Raw genomic sequence first — 21,276 nt, 5'->3', positions numbered from 1 at the left:
CACACACACACACACACACACACACACACACACACACACGGCTACAAACGCACAAGCTCTCAAATGTGGTGGAAAACATAAACACTTTTTATCAGAGTTGCTCATTGATTGAACTGATTCACATTCCTCCGTACAGCCAGTGGACGTGTTCATGCGCACAAATGTATAAGTTGTGTAGTGAAAACAGAAAGAAAAATCAAGTGTAGTAAATTACCTGAGGGTTTCACTGACAGTGCTTTGCAATGTAAGGAGACCATGAATGTCATCTTATGCTATAGACAAAGGCAAAGTTGTGCAAATTTTTTCAGGACAATTTCCTTCTAAAAATGTGTTAATTGTAATTTCACTACAGTTACAGCTGCTGAAGAAACAAGGCTGGTTCTGCTCTGAAGACGACAGCAGAATCACTCAAGATGATGGTGCAAAGAAGGATTCTTCATGAAATCAAACTGATGGATTACGATTAATAAAATAGTTTTGAATTGAATTGAATTTGAAAACATACCTAGGCTGTTAGTTGAGGTGGACAGCCATATTTTGATTGGTTTGTACTTGTGTCATATCTTTTCTACTTTTAGATGAGGGACTGAACATTTTTCTGTGAGATCTTTCAAACTTTGACTCTGCTTTTAAAGTCACAGATTTATCCTCAGCCTTCCTGAGTGTTCAAGGTGATCGTCTTTCACTTATGTTCAGTATAAATGACGTTCTTTGCTAATTATGTTTCTCCTAATGCCTATCAGTTTCCTACATTTTATTTAGGGTTAAAGAGAATAGATCAAAATGCAAGCCACACTTTGGAGATGTTTATTTGCAAAAACACCATAATTTCCCTTCCATTATTTGGATTCGTCTACACATAAAAAAAATAAAAAAAAATAAAAAATGAAGCACAGAGGTTTGCTGTCAAAAAATGTGAACAAATTCAATGGGTAAGAATGCCTTTGAAAAACTATAGGATGCTGATTTTTCTGCCAAAATATAAAAGCACATTGTACATGTAATTAAGGTTTTGTGTGTTAAAATCAGTCCTGATGTTTACTTCTGTCCATTGCACCGTCAGCTTCCCTTCAAAGATGAGCCAGCATTTAATCTGGACTTGCCTCAATATTTTCACTGCTATTTCATGATGTACATCAATAGCTTTCCATTATACGAGATGGGCAGACTCTGCAGCCCTCTTAGATTCTGTTATGGAGCAGCTAATGCTTTATGCCGCCTCAGCATTGTTGTGCCTACAAAATCAATTAAATGACTAAATGGACCAAATGCAGCTCAGTCGTGAAAACACAGGATCATTTCCGAGTGCATGTGTGCAGCCACTGTAATACTTCCAGTCATTTTAAAAACTATATTTTCTTTCCCTTTTTGAAATGCGTATGTAAAAAGTACATCTGTTGTGTGTTGAACACACAAATGCAATATAATCATTGCCTTTGCGAGGACAGCCCTCCAGACGAGCCTTGGTGCTGTGTGTATGAAAAATAATGTCATTATTTCACCGTCTCTGACTCGCTGTGAGTCAGGTCGCCAAGTTTACCCACAGGGTGAGAGGGAGGGTGTGCTGTGAGCAGGAGCTGGAGACGGTGGAGGGGGAGGCGGGACGAGGAGAAGTTGGTTGTCCATGTCTGCGCAGCGCACCATCCTCCACGCGTAAAGGAACGCAAAAGCGGAATCTTCAGGCTTCACGGATCTCTGCAGGTAAACAGAGGCTGGAGCCCGCTGTCCGAGACCACGTTTTATCCAATTAATTAAGGCGTCGCCAGGCTCAGATGTTTCGATGAATTTCTTCAGCAAACTACCAGTCTTCCTGCTGTTGGTGCTCCTCGCAGCGCAAGGTAAGACGAGATTGCGCTCCTTATCCGATCGAGACGCAAACAAGTATTCCTGTTTATTTCACTTTTAGTACATGGTCACCCGTTTTTTTTTCCCATCTTTCTTTGTAAAATAAAAAAACGTAAGAAGTTAACTCTTCTGCTTACGCAAAAATGAATGGTTTTGTTTTTTACTCTGAATAAGCATACATATAGAAATAAGTTGGAATGTTTTCTTTTTGGCAAAAGTTAACTTCAGCTCATGAGCCACGTTGTGCTGCATTTCTTACAAGAAGGGATTCTGACGGTGACAAATAGCTCCAAAGCTAGTTAGGACATCCTGAAATTCCTCTGGGAGTTGAGGGGCGCAGAAGCAACACAATGAGGACAGGTTCTCATTTTAATGTTAGATGTTCTGTCCCATTTAGAAAGCACGCAGGTAGTATTTTGTATTTTTGAATAAAATCATGAAACCTGGCAGCTCCAGGTTTGTTTATGTGGTGTTTCTCTTAGAGCTCTTGATAGCTCATCATACATAAGGTCTGAAATGAAACTGGAACTGGGAGTAGTCTGCCAAAAGAGACAAACGTCAAGGTGACGAATCCATTGTTACTTAAACATTTATTGCTTTCGTGTAAAACAAACGTCCATGCCCAAAATGATGACTGTTTTATAACTTAATAATATCTTTATATCTGTCCTGGTGCAGTTTATAGGGACATGTCTTACAAAACGATCCATGTCCTCTGGTCACTTTTTCCACATTTTTAAACGCTAACCTCGTTGTGTTTCATTTGATAAATGATCACAACGTGTTGCACATTAAATGCAGTGATGATGAACATTCGGGTCCTTTTAGTTGATACTTTTGAAAATCACCTTTTGCAACATTTACAACTGGAAGATGTGCTTCAACCTTTTTTTCTTTGGTAAAAAAGATCAGACAGATTGCATGAAAAGGATCTATAGACATCATTTTTCAAGTCTTCCCATTTGGTAGGACCTAACTTTGACTGGGCCATTTTGATATATCATTATGTTGTGACTGTAACTGTTTTACTGTTGCTCTGGCTTTTTGTTTAGGGTCTTTGTTTTGCTGGAAGGTGAGTTTCCATCTCAGTCTCAAGTCTTCTTAAACCTTCAATAGGTTTTATTCCTAGACTGGTTTATATTACATCAATCTTTCCCTCAACTCTTATAAGCTTCCTTGTCGTTGCTAGGAAAAAAAAAAAAAAAACAGCATCATGTGCTTTTTTTTCAAAAAATTTTATTCTTGTTACTCTTTCATGAAGGCCAGATTTTAGATTTTAGCTGTTCTGTCTGAAGATTTTTTTTTCATATGGACTCCGTGCATCTGCAGTTACCCCCAAAGCAAAGCAATGATTGAACTTCTTTAATTACTGCTGACTGAAAAAGAGACGTTCACATCTTCATAAGCACAATGTGCTGTTTTACTCCTCATTTAAACGTCGCCACAACTTCATTCAGGACGTGTTCGGTTTGCTCCGAACACGTTTATTGTCAAACATGACAATAGAACAATGCAAACAAACGAAGGCAGATGCACACAGCCTCGACTACTCTGTGAGGAAGGGGTTACAAAGCCATTTTCAAAGACACCCACGAACCACAGTGAGAATCATCACACACAAATGGAGGAACAAATATGGAAGGGTGGAGAGCCTTCCCAGGAGTGACCAGCATGTCAAAGCTTCTCAGAGAAAACATTCACACTGGCTTGAAACTTATTAATATGCTTTATGACTTTATGAATGACTTCAAACAGGCTGTTTATTTTCAGCGCTCTACAGTGATGCTGTATTAAAATGACTGAAATATTTCTGAAAGAGTGACTGGGTCAAGTTCTCCAAAGAGATGAAAAACACTCGTTTGCCGTTTTTGCTAATGGTGTCACGATCCTAACCTGAGTTTAGGTTTTCTTTTGTGTTTTGATCATTTTCTTGTTTTTCATTTATGTTTGATAAGTCTTTTCTTAGTCAGTTATTTTTTCAATGTTGGAAAGATGGCCATTTTAGTTAATTCCATTAATCTCTTCTTGTGTTTTGTTTGTACATTTGTGTTTATTTCTCTTAGATGTGTGTTAATATTTTGCTCTTGGTGTGTAGTTCCTTTTGAGCCTTAGTTCAGCTCCCTTTGTCTCAATTAGTTTCTCTTCTTTCCTGCTTTCATCCTTTGACAGCTGTATCACATATTTTTACATTTTTACAAAGGGCGATGTTGGTTTTCATAGTCTGTTTTCATTCATTTGATGTGTTTTTTTTCCTGATATGCTTGATTAGAAACATTTAGGTATGACCGAATAGAGAAAACCTGAAGAAATCTGTAAAACAGCAAATATGTTTTCACAGAACTGTTGTTCCTTTCTTATTGGTTACAGGAAAACAAATTCTCACCTATACTTGATCATATTTTCTTAGACATTCAGTGAGTTCTCAAGGGAGATAAAAAATAATATCCAGACATCAGAACTGCAATAAATAATGTCTTGTCCCATTAGATGCTACATGCCAACATGTTTTATGACAGTCTCTCCAAAAGGAGAAACAAAACATGCTACAATCACAAACATAAACTTGTTGGGTTTGGTTCAACTTGAACTTTCTCTTCAGTAAAACAAGAACAAGACTGACAGTTTTAGTACAAGCGGTTCATGTGGCAAACGCATGGAGCAAAGGAAACCATACATAAAAGCACCAAACGTTGAGTACGGTGGTACGTCTGTAATGATGCGGTTCTGTTTGTCCTGGGAACTTTCTCATTATCAACACAGCGGGGCATTAAATAGAAATGTAGGTTTATTCTGCCAGAAAACAAAAAACGATTACTTATTAGGAATTGCTAGATGCTTTCATAATTTTGAAAAGGTAACTAAAAATAAAATAAAAAATTCTTCTTTTTACATTGATTTTGCAAGAATTGTTAGGAGTGAGAACAGCTGGTGCAAAATGTTGCGATTTAGTAAATAAAAATAAGAATTTTGTAATTTATGATTTATCTTGAATAAAGGTAATAAAATAGTGGATGGATTTTTCAAACATTTGTCTGTGAGATTATGGTACTACATTTTCTGATTACTTTTTTGTGGGCTTTTTAACCATTTACCTTGGCAGAAAAAAGGGACATTGCGTTAGCAAACTAAATGAAAACCTTACATGAAAATGTCAAGAGTAATTTTATGTAAGATGTGAGAATAAACCATCAATAAATTAGCTGGTGTTTCTTGAAAAATCATTAACTGCACAAATTAGAGAAACTTTAAGCTGCAGGCTGAGTTCTTACTTTGTACATATCACGTTTTTACTTTATCTTATTCTGTTTGCGATGTACAACTCCACAGATCATACGGGCTGTTTTTGGATTTTCAGAACGGGACAGATGTGTTATTTCTTTCAGTTTCACACATTATGTACCGAGTGTCAGTGTAATTTTTTTAGCTTCAAAGCCCTGCGTGCGGCTGCAAGTCGGCTCCAGATGTGGTTCCTGCGGATCTCCCACTGGGAGCAGCATTAAGTGCTTCTATGTGCTCGTGCCATGTCTGCTGTGTGAAAGTCAGTGTCTTCTCACATCCTGTAACCTAACACAGAAACGTAGTTGAAGGAAGGATTGGTTTCCTCTACAAAATCTGTGGGATAAACTCTCCCGACTTCCTCTTTCATACTCGTCTGTCATTCTCCTTAGCGTTACAGATTTGCTGCGGCTTTGTCCTTGAACTCAGAGAATCTCAGAAGAAAAGCGATGCCTTGAAAGTGCGACAGTGTCAGTGCTCTCGGAGGACAGATTTTGCTCAGCAGAGATTAAACACAGTTTTTCCTCAGTAGAAGTTTTTAATTTAGCATGTTAGTGGAAAAAAAAGAGAAACAAATAGTGTATTATGTTGCTGCTTTGTCCTTTTATTCGTCAATCTCTATTGTGTCATTTTCAATAGCAACTGTTCATTCAGAGGAATTACTTCAAAATATCCACTGACATACATACTGTATGCACATTCACTCCCAGTGGGGATGTGCTTTGTGGGCTTCAAAAGGTATTGTCTCGTTCTATCCAGGATCTGGTGGTTTGTCCCCAAAACAGAGGAGATGCTGATCCGCGGTTCATGGGATTGGGGTACTTTATTTAAAAATAGAATCTGACTGAAGTGGCTCAGAGGAAGGGACTAAGAGACTCGTTAAATACGGAGGTGTTTGTTGGAAATATGACATTCAAAACAAAGTTTCAGCCCGTGGGACAGATTGGCGGCTTGCATCAGCATATTCTAGGACAGGATGGGTTCCTTCAGGTCTGAAAGGGAGTGATTAGAGATAGATTGCATAATGCATTTCCCTGCAGCTTCTCGCCTGCATCATCTCCAGCACAAAATAGCTGAGGGAGATGTTCAGCCACGCCTGCATTTTTCCTCATCTAATCCGCATTGTAGTTTATGCTTGACCCCTTATCTCACTTCGCTGTGCATTTTAATAGGCTGTGGCTGCATGTTAACAGTGCAAAGAGTATCTGCCGAACCAGCTGGGCCCCAGAGAGCAGGAGCTGCAGGTTGCTGATAATAAAAAAAAAACACACAAAAAAAACATGTAACTCATTAGAAGTGAATGCTTTGAATCTGCTGCCTTGGTTGCAGTTCAAGAATCAGACGGATATTTTTCTTTCAGTATTGTAGAAATGATGTTGATCGAGTCTCTGTAACGCTTATCAAAGCTTTCTTGTGTAAGGTTGTCTACTCACGTCCTGCTATCACCTACTATATTGGCTCCAAAGACTTAAATGCTCATCTGAGCTTTGCTGTGCACTACAGAAAAGCTCTCTGGTTTCGCTCCCAGAAGCAATATAGTTGCATTAAAGCCTGACAGGCAACTAGTGCGTGTGTGTGTGTGTGTGTGTGTGTGGTTGCGTGTGTGTGCGTGTGTGTGTGTGTGTATGGTAGTGTGTGGCTGTGAGGCAGCTCGAGGATCCTCTTAACGCGATTGTCATGTGATTATTGCAACCAAACGCTGGTGCACACATGGTGTGTAGCCACCACAGGGAAACGATTTTTTCCACCTAACTATGGTCGGGCTTAAACATCATGGTGCCCTCAGATCTAAAGACCCAAACTCCCATCTTCTTCAGGACTGTCAAACTCCTCTGGGACACTCTGCTCTTTTATTCTGGGAATTGCGTGGAGTACATTTCAGTAAAGAAAGTAAAAAGAAAGAGTTTTTTTTTTCTTTTTCTAAATGAGATGCCTTAGATGGAGGCCAAACTTTTTAGCTTCTGTTCCTTAAATAGCCAGTTGCTTTCTTTGCATATCAATCCTGCTGTCAGTGAATTTATTCCTCCAGTTAAACATTGTTTAAGCTTCAGCCTTTTTTTGAAAAACAAAAATATTTTTGAAACTCAACCTTTTGCATCTTCGGTCTCCCTCTGACTTGACTAACCTGGCAAATTCGATGTACTCTTTAATCTTTAATCCATAAAGATATAAATCACATTTTTTAAAGGAGTTTTGTCTAAACTGTCTTCAGTTTCTCAGAATTCATAAAAATATCTGGTTGGCATTGATCCGTGTGAAGTTTGCAACCTATATGAGTTTTTTTTTAAATATGTTGTTCATGTGATGGTTGAGAACTCCTGTTGAGTTCAGAGAATAGTGATGTGTAAATACTCATATCTCAAGATCGCAAGCTAATTATCTTATTAGCCTGATATTATTACACATTTTCTAAGATAATGTGGTAATTTGCGTTTTTTTAATCTCTGTCTAACAAAGCTTGTCCTCTTGTGATAAGATCATAATTACATTCTGCTCTCCAGAAACCAAATGTCTCACTCTTAGAAGTGGATGGCAGATTGATAAACGCTGCAAATGACAGAAAATTATGGAAATGTTAAAAGGGAGCAGAAATGGTAATGAGTAACATGCAGTTGAAGAACAACAGATCTATAGAGGATCTTTCTTTTTCTTCTTTGACTCAAAAGATCTAAGGTTTCCAAGCTGGAAGAAGTAAAAAAAAACCCAAAAAACAATTTGATGCTATCAAATGAAACAGGATCACAAAATCCTGAGTCTGCATATGAACCCTGTGATCTTTTTGTCTTTGTGATGAAACCTAATAATCATCATAAAAAACAGTGAAAGACTAAAATGAATAAAACAGTGCAATATTCTGAGCTAAAGATCCTCTGGCTTTGCATAAGGACTGACTGCATATTTTGCCTATTCTTCTTTTCAAAATGCATCGGTGGGCATCTATGTAATAATTAAGAGATTTGGAGGCAGATGCACTGGATTTTGAAGGAGTGTCATTTATTGTAGTGCTGCCACTCTTTAAGAATTCATGGATATTAATTTCAAAACTCAAAGTAAATTAAAGATCGTGGGTGCATGGTGATCTGCGCTTTCAGGACGAGACTCTCGACATGTGTGCAGCAAAGTGGAAAAAAACAGGAAAAAGAAAGAGTTTCGGAGACGTTGAAAGGATTATACAACAAAGGCATCTGCATCCCTGAAGATATAAAAACAGGAGCAAACGTTTGTATTTGCGGTGACTTTGAGACTCAACATCTTCCCTGAGTCCTGATTCAGTCAGTGTGACTGACAGACGTGATAGATAAGCCTGATCCATCGTCTCTTGAAGACAGATATGACATGTACGGATTCCCCGCTGGTGTTTCCGTGGCTCTGCAGGGTTTACACGTTTTAAACAGGCTTCTGGTACGTTACTGAAAAAATCTTCTTAATTTGACTAACCCGCTTCATAATGTCTCAAGGTTAAACATGCACAGTTGAATTTTATAATATGTCTACCCTCCCTTTTATCTGCAAAACAGATGAGCTGTCGGTCTTTATAAATGACAGTGTTGATTTTTTCTTCTTGACCTTCCAGAAAAACAAAACATTCACCAACTTGAGAATCAGTGCTAGGAAAACACATTTTAAACTCAAATTACAGCAAAAATCTGAAAAAAAGTCATTTTTAAAAGAGGAGAATTATGTTATTTTTTCAGAGTTTGAATTGGCTGGATCAGTTCGCAGTTACTAACTAGTCCTTTATGTTAAAAACAACAGATAGGTTGAGAAAACTATCTGCAAAGATGTCAACAAAGATGTTTTAGAATTTAAAAATATTTATACATTTCCTTTAAAAATCAGAACACAGGATGGACTGTTTAATTTCAGAAATAATGGCATTAAAAGGCAGCTGTGCTCACAATCGTCACAATTCACTTGGCCGCATATTCGTCAGGCTCTCCTATATGAAGAGTCTCGTACTGCAGCTCGTGCTCATATGGATGGTCATGGCTAATGCAGTAATCACTGTGGATCCTCTTTTGCGTCACTGAGCGTGTCAAAGTCAGGCCATCAAATCCCCTGGGGAGGAGACCCATGCTATCTGGCTGTTCTCTGCACGTTTCTGCTGTCAATTTTCTCCTCCTATCTCCTCATGCCACTGCCTCCCTCTCTCTTTGTATCTCCTCTCCATTTACTCTCGCTCTCTGTCAGTGGTGTATTTTTGGTGGGTAATTAGTTCCTTCAGACTGTCCACCACAGGCTCCCAGGCTCATCCTGTTAAGCGCATGTCTGATCAAAGAGTCTCCCACAGGCTGTGGGTCCTTCTGCAGCTCGCTCCTCCTGAAGCCACGAGACAAACTAACACACTCACTGTTTGTCTTGCTAAGTCTCAATCCGTGTTGCTTTTCCTTAAAGAGAAATGCTCGATTGTTTGGCTTGGCTCCAGCCGCGCCAGAACCAAGACTTTTCAATTTGACAGCATAAAGACGGGGAAGGAAAACAAGAAAAAACTCTGTCATTTGTCATTTGAAATGTGACTCTCAGGCTAATTTCATGTGATTTTCATCATCAGAGACAAAAAACTGTTCTGATCAAAATGATAATGTGTTGAAAATCTGAGCTGTTAAAAGTCAAGATAAAGATGATTATGATAAAGAAATGTTTGACAATCTGTCTTCTGCAAAATTGATGTTTTAAAGTTAATAACATAGCATACTAATCACCGACAGAATATTGTTAAAATCATAAAGCGTCAGCATGAAATGCGATTTCTATCTTCTTTTGTAATATCACCTACAAAGCCTACATGCTATAGTGAGTTAGCATCAGTTTTAGTTTAAACTATGAAAAAGCAACTAAATCTCTTCACGATGACAACCGAGGTGCCAAAGAATAATAGAAAAATTTATATATTAAAATTATTATGACAGACATATTAAATTTCAATGTTTTACCATTTTAAAAGACTCAGTTGATGTTATAAAACAATTCAAATTGTCAGACAGGCCAACCAAGTATTTTCTTACATAAAAATTTGATCAAATGTTATCACATAGTCTAAATCGAAAACTCTGCTTATTGATACAACATTACAGTATTTTCTGCCTTGCTTTTCAGTGTCATATGAATATATGTAGCTTTAAGTAAACAACGTTAGAAAAATTGTCTTTATTTATCTGGTACCGTGGTTCACTGAATTTGATCTATTCTGTACGCTTTCACATAAACTTATCAAAACATATGTCATGAGCATTGCAGCTCTTGCATCACTATGCAGATGCTCTGTCTGCATTTTTGAAAATGTACTTTTCTCCACATGCTAAATGCTTAAAGTAGTAGAGTAAACATAGATGGAGATTATTTTAGCTTATTGTTTGATTACTCAGAGGACTCTCAGACTATGCATGAGCAGGTTTATAATGGTTGGTTTTGAATTACCCACTGCACACACTTAAGCCTTACTTTACATATCAGGGAAATGTAAGCAAGAAAAGTTACACACAATCATCTGAAGGGTAAAGGAGAGAAAAGGTTATATTTAACATTCTTAAGCCTAGAATACTTAAGATTGTCTCTTAAAAAAACAAGTACAGGGAATTAGGGGAGTTACTGTTCCAAGAGAGGATTTTTAAAAAAGCTTTTTCTATGCAACAAAGAACAAAAGGTCCAATTAATTGACTGATTATAATTGCCCTGGATTTCCCTCAGCCAATTACAGGCTTTACCAAGATTCTGGCGCAGCAGCAAATCAGCAAGTGGCGGGCAGTTTTTAAGGCAGGTACCAAGAGCTGAAATTACACAAGTGTCTCCAGAGAAACGTCATTTTATTAAGGTTTTAAGGAGCAGCTCGCCTCAGCCAGTGACCTGAGGAAACTCATAGACTTTACAGCAGCACAATAATGAGATGTTAGTGGTTTTAGTTCCCTTATCGCTCCAACAATTTTTATTTTTCAGTTTTTAAAATTGTGATTAATACGTCTATTACACAAGGTTTGCTGAAGGTAGTTGGTCTACAAAGAGCTACAGTGATAGAAAGGTGATGATAAAGGGCATTTTATATTAATGTTGGCTTTTGAAGTAACTTAAATTTTATGGTTAAAAATGTGGTTCCAGCCATTACACAAGCTTTACCAACTCGGCCAAGAAAAGTGACGATTTCTGCCAGAATTGTATCTGACGCTCGTTTGATAATTATAATCTTGCCTGGGTGTGGGATAAGGGAAGATCCACCATAACTTCAAACTTGTGCATTGAATTCCTATTTTTAAAATGCTTTGAAAATGTTAAAATTAGGGTGATGGCAAGGAGCCCTTTTACCTTCAAAGACTTGGAGTTCATCACCGAGACAAATCATCATGGAAGCCTTCAAAAACCAGGCCAGAAATTATTTTAGATTTTTGAGAAGGAAAAAAATCACTTAAATAAATACACAAGATCTTATTTTCAAAACTGATGCTACTTTTACGTTGTTTTATTAGCTTTTAAGAGATGCCTGTCTCATTACTTATCGCTAGCAAACTTCTTTGTTGAATAAAATTCAAATCAAATTTTACACCAGATACAATTTGCTTGTTAAATTAGTGACATCAAACAGCTACTGCAAATTCTGCTGCTTGATGCAGAACCAATGGATTCTGCTTTCGTCCTTTATGGTGGCCTGCATGTTGCCTGCAGTCATGTGATCTTATTGTTTGGTTTGCTCAGACATCGTAATGAAACTGCCCCCCCAGAGGTGAGCTGAGGCTTGTTGTAACATCAGAGCTCATTGTTATCAGACCCGGTTAGATCTGTGCAGATTCACACAGCTCATCTCTTTTCCTGCTCCGGCAAGTCGGTCACTTTTTGAGAACGTGAACAATTGAACTGATTCAGAATGTCTGGAAGATGTTCATCACGATACTCTCATTAGAAATGCTTACGACTTTACTGTATGAACAGCGGATATTACATCTATTTCAATACAAAGGTTCCTCTAACATTGTACAGATTTGATTAAAGTGAACTTCTTCAGGCAGCCCAGTTTTATCTGAGAATGCTGTGGTAAACATCAGCCATATGAGAAGAATAATAAACCCAACACTGCTGGGAATAAGACAGCAGTCAATAAGCCAACCACAAAATAAACACTGTTTTGTTTTGTTATATTTTATTCTATTTATTAGGAAAGATCTTAACTGCAATTGTTTTGATGTTAAATAAAATCTGGCTACACCTTTACTTCCTTCAGTTGACATTTAAGACTTTTATTTTTAATTATAGCTAATACTTTTGTAAAAAAAAAAGAATAGTGTAAGCTGAAATACTTTCAGTATTTTCTCCTTATATTAGTATGAAACATGATGCACATTATAAGATTGTGCAGAGAAAAGCATAATAAGTAAAGGAGAATATTAAAATGAAGCTTTTTTAAATTTGTGGAGCATAAATGGACTCAATAATAAATTAATGTTTTATTTAGTTGTTTAAAAAAACATTTTAGTGACTGTTTATATCTTTGCAAATCAAATTTGACCTCCTTATCATTTTTATTTAAAAAATTTAATATCTTAAAATTGACTCATGCAGCGAATTGTTTTTTGATGTGAAAGCCTTCAGTGATATGCACATCTCTACTTGACTTGAAAGCATTTCATGTTTAGATTTTCGACATGTTTGTGTCTTACACGCAGAAGTGGTTTTGTTCAAAGACACTAAAAGGCAAACAGCTGGTGTTCAGTGTTGAGTTTAGAGACCATAATCAAGGGGTTATGAACATATTAGATCAGATTATTTTAAAGTAAGAGTTGGAGGTGAGAGAAGCCCTGATGGACCCGTCTCCAGAGTTTATAACTTTTCTCCGGTGGCGTGACTGCATGCTGTCCCAACATTTTCTGCTCAGACAGACGCAGGTCTGTGTGCCACCAAAAGCATTACTTGTGGCAGTTTTTCATAATCTGATCTTCGGCTCAGTCTTCACCTCTGCAGAGGCTGTTTTTCCTGCTTTGACTGAAATCCTCCACTGATAGAGATGGACAGCTCAGCAGCGAAATGCTCTGTCAACATCCTGCAAGAAAAGAGAAAGACCAGACCTTTTTCTGTCACGGTTTTAAATGCAAACATATCACATTAGAAGAGACTGTTTGGCAAGGCTTAAAATAAGAACTTCTTTAATTGAGCTCCATTTTTAGACTTGTTGAAGTTTTTGTCAGATTTTAAATAAAGTCATCATTAAATTATCAGCTGAATTTCATATATTACCGCATGAGTCCTAACATGGTCAATATGTGCATTAATTGCAGTAGCTACTCGTGCAGGTGAAATAAAAAGATCTATTTGTTATAGCGTACAAGCTGCTCAGTTTCTCCTAAAATAAACTGAAACAGCTGCAGCTTGGACACAAATGGTTAGAGTGTGTGTCCCAGTCTATTTTCATTGCAGCAGCACAATAAATCATAACAGATTTTACTGACTGATGGCTTCAAGGGAACGATGAAGTAAAGAAGATATTTTCAGTGGTTTTGTTGAGACATTTTGGGGAATAAACAAGGAACCTCTCCTGCAGAATGTTGTGTTTTTCCACACAGACTGATAATAACCTTTATTTACCAAAAGCAGCAAGCTAAGCAGCAAGCTCAGCACCTTGGCTGCTAAGAGAAGAAAGAGAGAAGAAACATTCCCCACCTGCACTGGCCTCTTTACACCATCTCCTTCCAGTTCAATGCTTTATCACTTGTTTTTAAAATGTCTTGTATGGGTATTACGCTGTAGGAATAAACTGGAATCGATCTGATTTGACTGAGTAAGAAAAGGCTGCTGAAGACTTCAAAGAGCTCAACTTATGCTCTGACTTTCCAATGATATCATTACATACATTTGAAAAAGATATTTGCATACATGGGGGCGAAAAGACAACTGTTTCCATTCTCACGCTCGGACATTAAATCAGATTAAACTTTTCATTTTTAGGTCAGTTCCGATTACCATTTTTAAAATTTTCTAAATGTGAGAATAGTGAGTGTTGTTTTTTTTTGTAAATTTCTATTATTTTCTTTAAAATAGTTTTGCATATATTTTGTCAATTTTTGGGGAATTACCTATCAAACTACCAATTCATTCAAACATTTTCGCTGTCCTTCTGCAAGCTCCTCACAATAGTTTGCTCAAACTTTGCCTATTTTCTCCTGATCAGGTTTGTTGGCACAACTTTTGAGCTTGGACCAAAAGTTTTCTATTTAACTGAAATCAAGTTTTTTTTAATGGACTCATCAAAACTACAATTTGGTTCTTTAGCTACTTTGAAAATCATTTGGTGGAACCGTAAGGGTCATCGCCCGCTGGAGGAGCCATTTGGCCCCAAGTCTCACCTTCCTGCCTTTTATTGAGATGTTTCTTCAGTATTTCTCATATCAAATTGTTTCCCTTATGACGGCATCTACAGTTTGCGACGTGACACCGGCGTTGTTCTCAGCATCAAATGTAACCTTGGTCATGATGGATAAAGAAAACTGTAATTTTAACAGAATGACAATTTATTTTTGCTAAACATAACAATCCTGTGTTTCTTTTGTATTGTTTTTATTTAACTTTAAAAAAAATAACATCAGAAGAGAAATGAATATATAGATTTTATAAGGATTTACACATCCTTAACCACCATATTTGTATCAAAGTTTCATCAGTTTCTGCCTGTTTCTTACACTTGGGAAATGTAGCCTTGATGTGAGAAAAACATTAATCTTCGACTCCCTATAATAACTTTCTGTTTGCAGACACTGAAAATAAATCTGTTTGGAGCGGTGACCTTTCTGCAGTATTAGTGTCAMGTTTAATTTACTGGCACTGATAATCACAGACGGCTCCACAAAGCCCCACTTTAACTCACTCAATGTAAAGTGGCAGTTTTTTTTTTCTTTTTGCCATTTTTGCTAATAATCTGTTAATTTTTTCCACGTCGTCGCCCTCTGTTTTTTTTTTCCAGGCTGCTTCTCATCCAAGGCAGAGGACAGATTATTCCGAAGGTTGTTCCGAAGATACAACCAGTTCATCCGACCTGTGGAGAATGTGTCTGATCCAGTTACGGTGGAGTTTGAAGTGTCCATATCACAGCTTGTTAAAGTGGTGAGAACACAGAATCATCCATCCATCGGCTCCTTTATCTGTCATAAATTATTTGTTCAGCATTTATATTCTTTCTATAGGACGAGGTGAATCAAATTATGGAAACTAACCTGTGGCTGAGACATGTAAGTGCTGCTGTGTTTTTTATTCGCCATGTGTTGTGCTGTTGGAGTTTCATCAGCAGATCAAGTAGGGCTGTGGAGATACACTAATCTCACGATACAATACAATATGTGAGATTCTGCTCACAATACAATTTGGTACATTTTCAAGATTTCCTGAAAGATTTCAGGGTGACAGAGAGATTTTGGTGACATTTTGTGAACGTTCCATAGACTTGGATTGAATTAATTGAACTGATGGTCTAATGCTGGTGTGATAAATGTTGTTTTTGTTATACATTTGCTTTGTTTAATTGTTAATTGTGTGGCTTTTTGTATTTGGTTATGCAGAAAAAAAAAACTTTTTTGCCTTATTCATTTAAATTATATAATGTAATTTATCTATTTAATTCATTTAATTCATGTGGATTTGACATAAAACTCAAAGTAGGATTGATATGTTCTGAGGAAAAAAAATACCGATAAATATCGTAGAATCATAAAAATTACACAGCCCTAATGTCAAGTGTTTCTGTTTTATTACCCTTCAGGTTTGGAACGACTATAAACTGAGATGGACCCCTGTTGAATTCGACGGCATCGAATTCATACGAGTCCCATCCGACAAAATCTGGAGACCAGATATTGTCTTATACAACAAGTATGTTTTGATAAACAGATGATAGGAGGATTACTTTTTGGTTAAATCATGTCTGTTTGAAATTCTGTTATAAAAAACGTTAAATAAGTCTTAAATACAGACCAATAAAAAACAGCAGGATAAAAAACGTAGGCCAAGTATTCCACATTTTTTGTTTGTTTGAGACTGGATGGTATTTTTTTCTTACTTGTGTTTGCTACGATGTCAGTTGTTGGCTCAAAATCCTCTGACGTTACCAGTAAATGTTAWAACCTTAGAAATGTTCTCCCACAGTGCTGTTGGTGACTTCCTTGTAGAAGACAAGACTAAAGCCCTGCTGAAGTTTGATGGCACCATCACTTGGGTCCCCCCAGCWATATTCAAATCTTCCTGCCCAATGGACATCACTTACTTCCCCTTTGACTACCAGAACTGCTCTATGAAGTTTGGGTCCTGGACCTAYGACAAAGCAAAGATCGACTTGGTGCTCATTGGCTCTAAGGTCAGAAATTGAAAAAGAAAAAAAAAAAAAATCTTGGATATATATTGCATTATGTTTTTATACATACTTTTTAGTCAATATTTTTCTACTAGCATTAAAAAGATGGCTCATGTGATTGTGTAAATGGACAAATTCCACCAATGTAAGTGAAAAATAAAGCTATACCAGATTATAACATACAACTTCTGTTGCTCTAACGCTACACTTTTCATGTTATTACAGAAACATCTCACATTATACACAATATATATATTTATCACATCCTACCAAAAACATTCCTTAAAATATCGATTTTATAATCTATTACATTATATCAAATTTTAAAAATATTGTTGTACAATTCSGTTTTCATATCGTTAGAAAATAATAAGTGTCTACCTTATAAGGATGCTAATGATGCAGATCAATAATAGAGAAAATGTTTTGTGTAYTGGAACCGATTAAGTTAGATTTTGTGTTGAGACATAGAGAGATTTTGTTGCTATTCAGCAGATATGATATGACAATTTTTATTGCATCAATATTTGTTTATTTCTGACACATCTGYAACACAAAAATACCCTTGAATTGTTAAATATTGCCACATTTCTAATAAAGAGCTTCTTTTTAAACTTACATTTTCCAGGTGAACCTGAAAGACTTCTGGGAAAGCGGGGAGTGGGAGATTATTGATGCACCTGGATACAAACACGACATTAAGTACAACTGCTGTGAGGAAATCTACCCGGACATCACCTACTCCTTCTACATCCGCCGCCTGCCGCTTTTCTACACAATCAACCTCATCATCCCTTGCCTCCTCATCTCCTTCCTCACGGTTCTGGTTTTCTATCTGCCGTCAGACTGTGGGGAGAAGGTCACCCTGTGCATCTCCGTCCTGCTGTCCCTCACTGTGTTCCTGCTGGTCATCACTGAAACCATCCCCTCTACGTCGCTCGTCATCCCGCTGATTGGAGAGTATCTTCTCTTCACCATGATTTTTGTAACTCTGAGTATCGTCATCACCGTCTTTGTGCTGAACGTCCACTACCGCACWCCGATGACTCACACGATGCCGGAGTGGGTGAGGATGGTGTTCCTCGGGGTGCTGCCCAGAGTGATGCTGATGAGACGGCCGATTGACCAGGGCAGCTCGTCACCCGCCAGAATTACAGGAGCCACGGCCGGAGGAGGAGGAGTCACCGGCGGAGGCATTAAGAAGAGAAAGACCAGCGTAGGAGGAGGAAGCAGCTCCGGAAGTGTAAGCATTGGAGGCATAACTGGAGGCGTGGCGTGCCCGCCGCTGGATAGTGGCTCAGGGGGAGGCGGGACCTCCTCGGCTGGCGGCTCCATGAACTGTGTGGAATATGGCGACGTCAACCGTGACCTTACCCGCGACATGACCAGGAGGTGTCCCTACAGGGGCAAGGAGGTGCCGACTCCCGTTCCTCCACCGATGGTTCCTCCACCTCCTYCCCAGGCAAACCCGGCTCAGGGGCCTCCGGAGTCAGAGCCCCCRAAGGCGCCGAGGCCTCTGAACGCCTCGTCGCCTGTCAATGCTGTCGTTGCCTTTTCTGTGGTGTCACCGGAGATCAAGCAGGCCATCGAGAGCGTGAAATACATCGCAGAGAACATGAGGACACGCAACAAAGCCAAGGAGGTACATAAGCAGGCGTTTAGTTCGGCATGCGTGTTGAGTATTTATGTTAGTATTAAGTTTCTAATCCTAATTAGATTCAAAATTTCTCTCTAGAGAAGACCTAATAATACCGTAAAATTAGTATGCAGTAGCTGCCTGTTAAGTYGTGTGGAGTGGGAACAGGCCTCTGGGCGACGGTTGAAAGTTGATGCTTTAAAGTGATGCTGCACAGATTTGATGTAAGAAAACGGTAATAAATAAATAACTCACATAATACAAAATCCATAATAAATATCTCTAGACCAAGTCCAAAATTTGCATGTATAAATTTCAATTGGTATTAAACCAGAACAAGTMGTTGTATCRACATGATCAAAACTTYAGTTTGATGTTAGTAATAATATTAAAAAAACCAAAACATTTATATTTTAGTAAACAGTATGTCTTTCCAATCTAGTGATAAGCTCTTTAATCAGTGCTCAAGTATTTCACTTTTTGTGGATTTCAGTCTTAAATACAAGCAGTTTTACAGATCTCTCAAACTGCTTCATAAATATTACGGTGACTCACTATCCTATAACATAAGACAATATTATTTATGACATTTTCTCGTGGCTTTAACAGTTCTGTGTAAACCACTGTTTCTTCAGTTTTGGATTTACTGTTTTCCTGTGAAATGAGAGTAAAGAGTGAAAAACAAACAGAAGGGTTTTTAATCCAATAGTGACTGAGGTGATGTGCGTGATGCTGAAGGCTGTAACTTATGTCTCAACTTACGAGCATAAATACTTTATGATAGAGACTATAAAGACGTGGCATTAGGTGAACTTGCTTGCTTATTGATCAGGTACTTGATGCTTTATTTGTCAGAACTGACGAACTCAACACACATAAAGCCAGATCTCTGAACATTTTTTACTAAATTTATTACATTTTATGCAACAAAGATCAAGTTTTCTAACATGAAGAAGAATGTGATCTCTAAACAAAATTATGATTTTATAATATAGAAAAAACCCATGTTGACCTTTTAGCACTGAAAGGAAAAAAAATAATCACCTGATCTATTACATACTTTTTTTATGATAGCGTCTCTTAAAGGGAAAACAAATAAATTAATAAAATTTCCCCTTTTGCCATATTCTTATCAAATAAACTGGACTGTTATCATTGCAACATACAGTATATGAATTCACACATGCACTGATTTACTGCCCTTTATCTGTTTTATATTGTTTTGGGACCAAGAATCTTTACATTTAAGAGACAAAGTTTTGTTCTCACAATTTGCATACAAAAGTGTGTGTTACTTCTGCGTGGTTAGTAAAATTATACTTTTCTTGGTAAACACTGTAGAAAGCATTTCCCCTCTGCTATATTTGGAGTTTAAAGCTGCTTGTTTGTTCCAGAAGCGGGTTTTGTGCCCGTCGTCCTCACATTCTGGATAGTCCTGATATCTTTGTTGCGTCGCCTCCATCCTTCCTCAGCAACACGCATCTTTCTTCGAGGCTTGGAGAATAGTTAAACTGCTTTCTCAAAATGCATAATAGCATTACGGTCACTGGATAATCACAAGCTTATTTTGCACACCTGAAAAACCAGATATAGCTCCGGGAAAAATGTGCTTGGCTCTAAAAGGCTTTCCAACTAACAAACGACCTAAAAAGTAAAGATATTCCGGAAATATTTTCTGTATTTGATATTTTCTGTTGCCAACACTTTCTCCGTAAGCCTTTTATTAACCTCGAGGTAGATTTTTTATTTTTTTTATTTACCTCACATGCTTTTTGTGAAATCCATGTATTGGAAATAAATGTTTTTCTTGACTGCATCTGCTTTAGATTCTAGTTTCCACACGTTGCATAATGTCCTTTCCGTTCTCTCTTCAGGTGGAGGATGACTGGAAGTACGTTGCCATGGTCATCGACAGGATTTTCCTGTGGGTTTTTGTGACAGTGTGTGTGCTGGGAACTCTGGGACTTTTCCTCCAGCCAGTTATAAGCTTCTTAAAATGAAGAACTTGTCTTGCCTCTCTTTTCCCCCACCTGCTTTACTTGTCTTACTGATAATTTCTTTGCACCTTACTTGAGTTACTCTAGGAAATATCCTGCACTTAGCAGTGTCAAAACAAGCACAAGACCATTGTTGTTCTTTTGTTTAGGCTTCTGTCACTTCTGTCACACTGTGTCTGGGGTGCCATCACCAACCATCATTTTTAGCTCTCTTCTGTAGAATTCCCTAGACTGATACACATCTCTTTATTCCTCCTCTATTTGCCCTTTCAGCTGCCAATTCAATGCTATAGCAATGCTGCCATCTTGTCTCCTCACATATTTTCTGAAACCTGATTTCCTCATCATCTCCCTTCTGTTTATTTTTTTTACCTCTCCAGTGTTTTACTTTGAGCTCCCACTGGAGGCATCTTTACACTGTCATCTTCTTGGCGCAGCCGCTTAGATGTCAGTTTCCAAGAACTCTTTGGAAACACATTTCAGTAAAAAGAAGAAATAGAAGAAGAAGAAGAAGAAGAAGAAAAAGAAGAAGAAAAAGAAAACGACTTCTTCTGAATTACTTTGCAGTAGCACTTAGCTGTTGTAGGCCAGTTCAGTAAACCACAATCTGGTCCAGTAATGACACTGAGTTGGGAATTATAGCACAAAGGCTCTTTTCTAGATATGATAATGATATAGATATGTTTTCTGATAGACGACAATAATCTGTTTATCTATGTTTTCCTTGTAGAGAAAAACAAAAGCATAGTGCATGCTAGCTTTTAACCTTTAACAATGACATGTTTTCCAGTATATTTATATATATGCACAGGATATGAATTCAGGACAAGAGTTTGCAATGTATGGAGGCACTTTTAACCACAAAATGTACAATTGAACCTGTAAAATGACTTGAGACAATAAAACTGTTTAATGCAAATTATTATAATCAGTAACATTTTATGTTTTTGAGTTTCATTATTGTATTTCCTCTTTTTTCTATCTTTTTTATGTTCAAATATCATGTACAGCTCATAAAGCTGCTGAATTTTTTCTTGTGAATCTGCTGTGATGCTTATTTTTCCAGGTCTATGCCCAAAATATCTCCAGACAGAAACACATATGTTAATATGAAATATGATAGTTTTCCATCTTCTTTTGCAGATGATTGCAAGGTGTGTTTGATTCATAGAAGTTTTCTTTATAACTTATCTGATGTGAGTAGC

The 21,276-nt window shown here is 37.5% G+C and overlaps 1 pseudogene; it reads left to right on the top strand.

Annotated features, from left to right (window-relative positions):
• Positions 1 to 1,609: 1,609 nt before the first annotated feature.
• Positions 1,610 to 21,006, top strand: LOC103471383 (neuronal acetylcholine receptor subunit alpha-3-like; annotated as a pseudogene).
• The last annotated feature ends 270 nt before the right edge of the window (positions 21,007 to 21,276 follow it).

Source organism: Poecilia reticulata, linkage group LG10, assembly GCF_000633615.1.
Source record: "Poecilia reticulata strain Guanapo linkage group LG10, Guppy_female_1.0+MT, whole genome shotgun sequence".
NCBI lineage: Eukaryota > Metazoa > Chordata > Actinopteri > Cyprinodontiformes > Poeciliidae > Poecilia > Poecilia reticulata.
The sequence above is the reverse complement of the archived record's forward strand: the minus strand, read 5'-3'. Positions and strand labels throughout refer to the sequence as shown.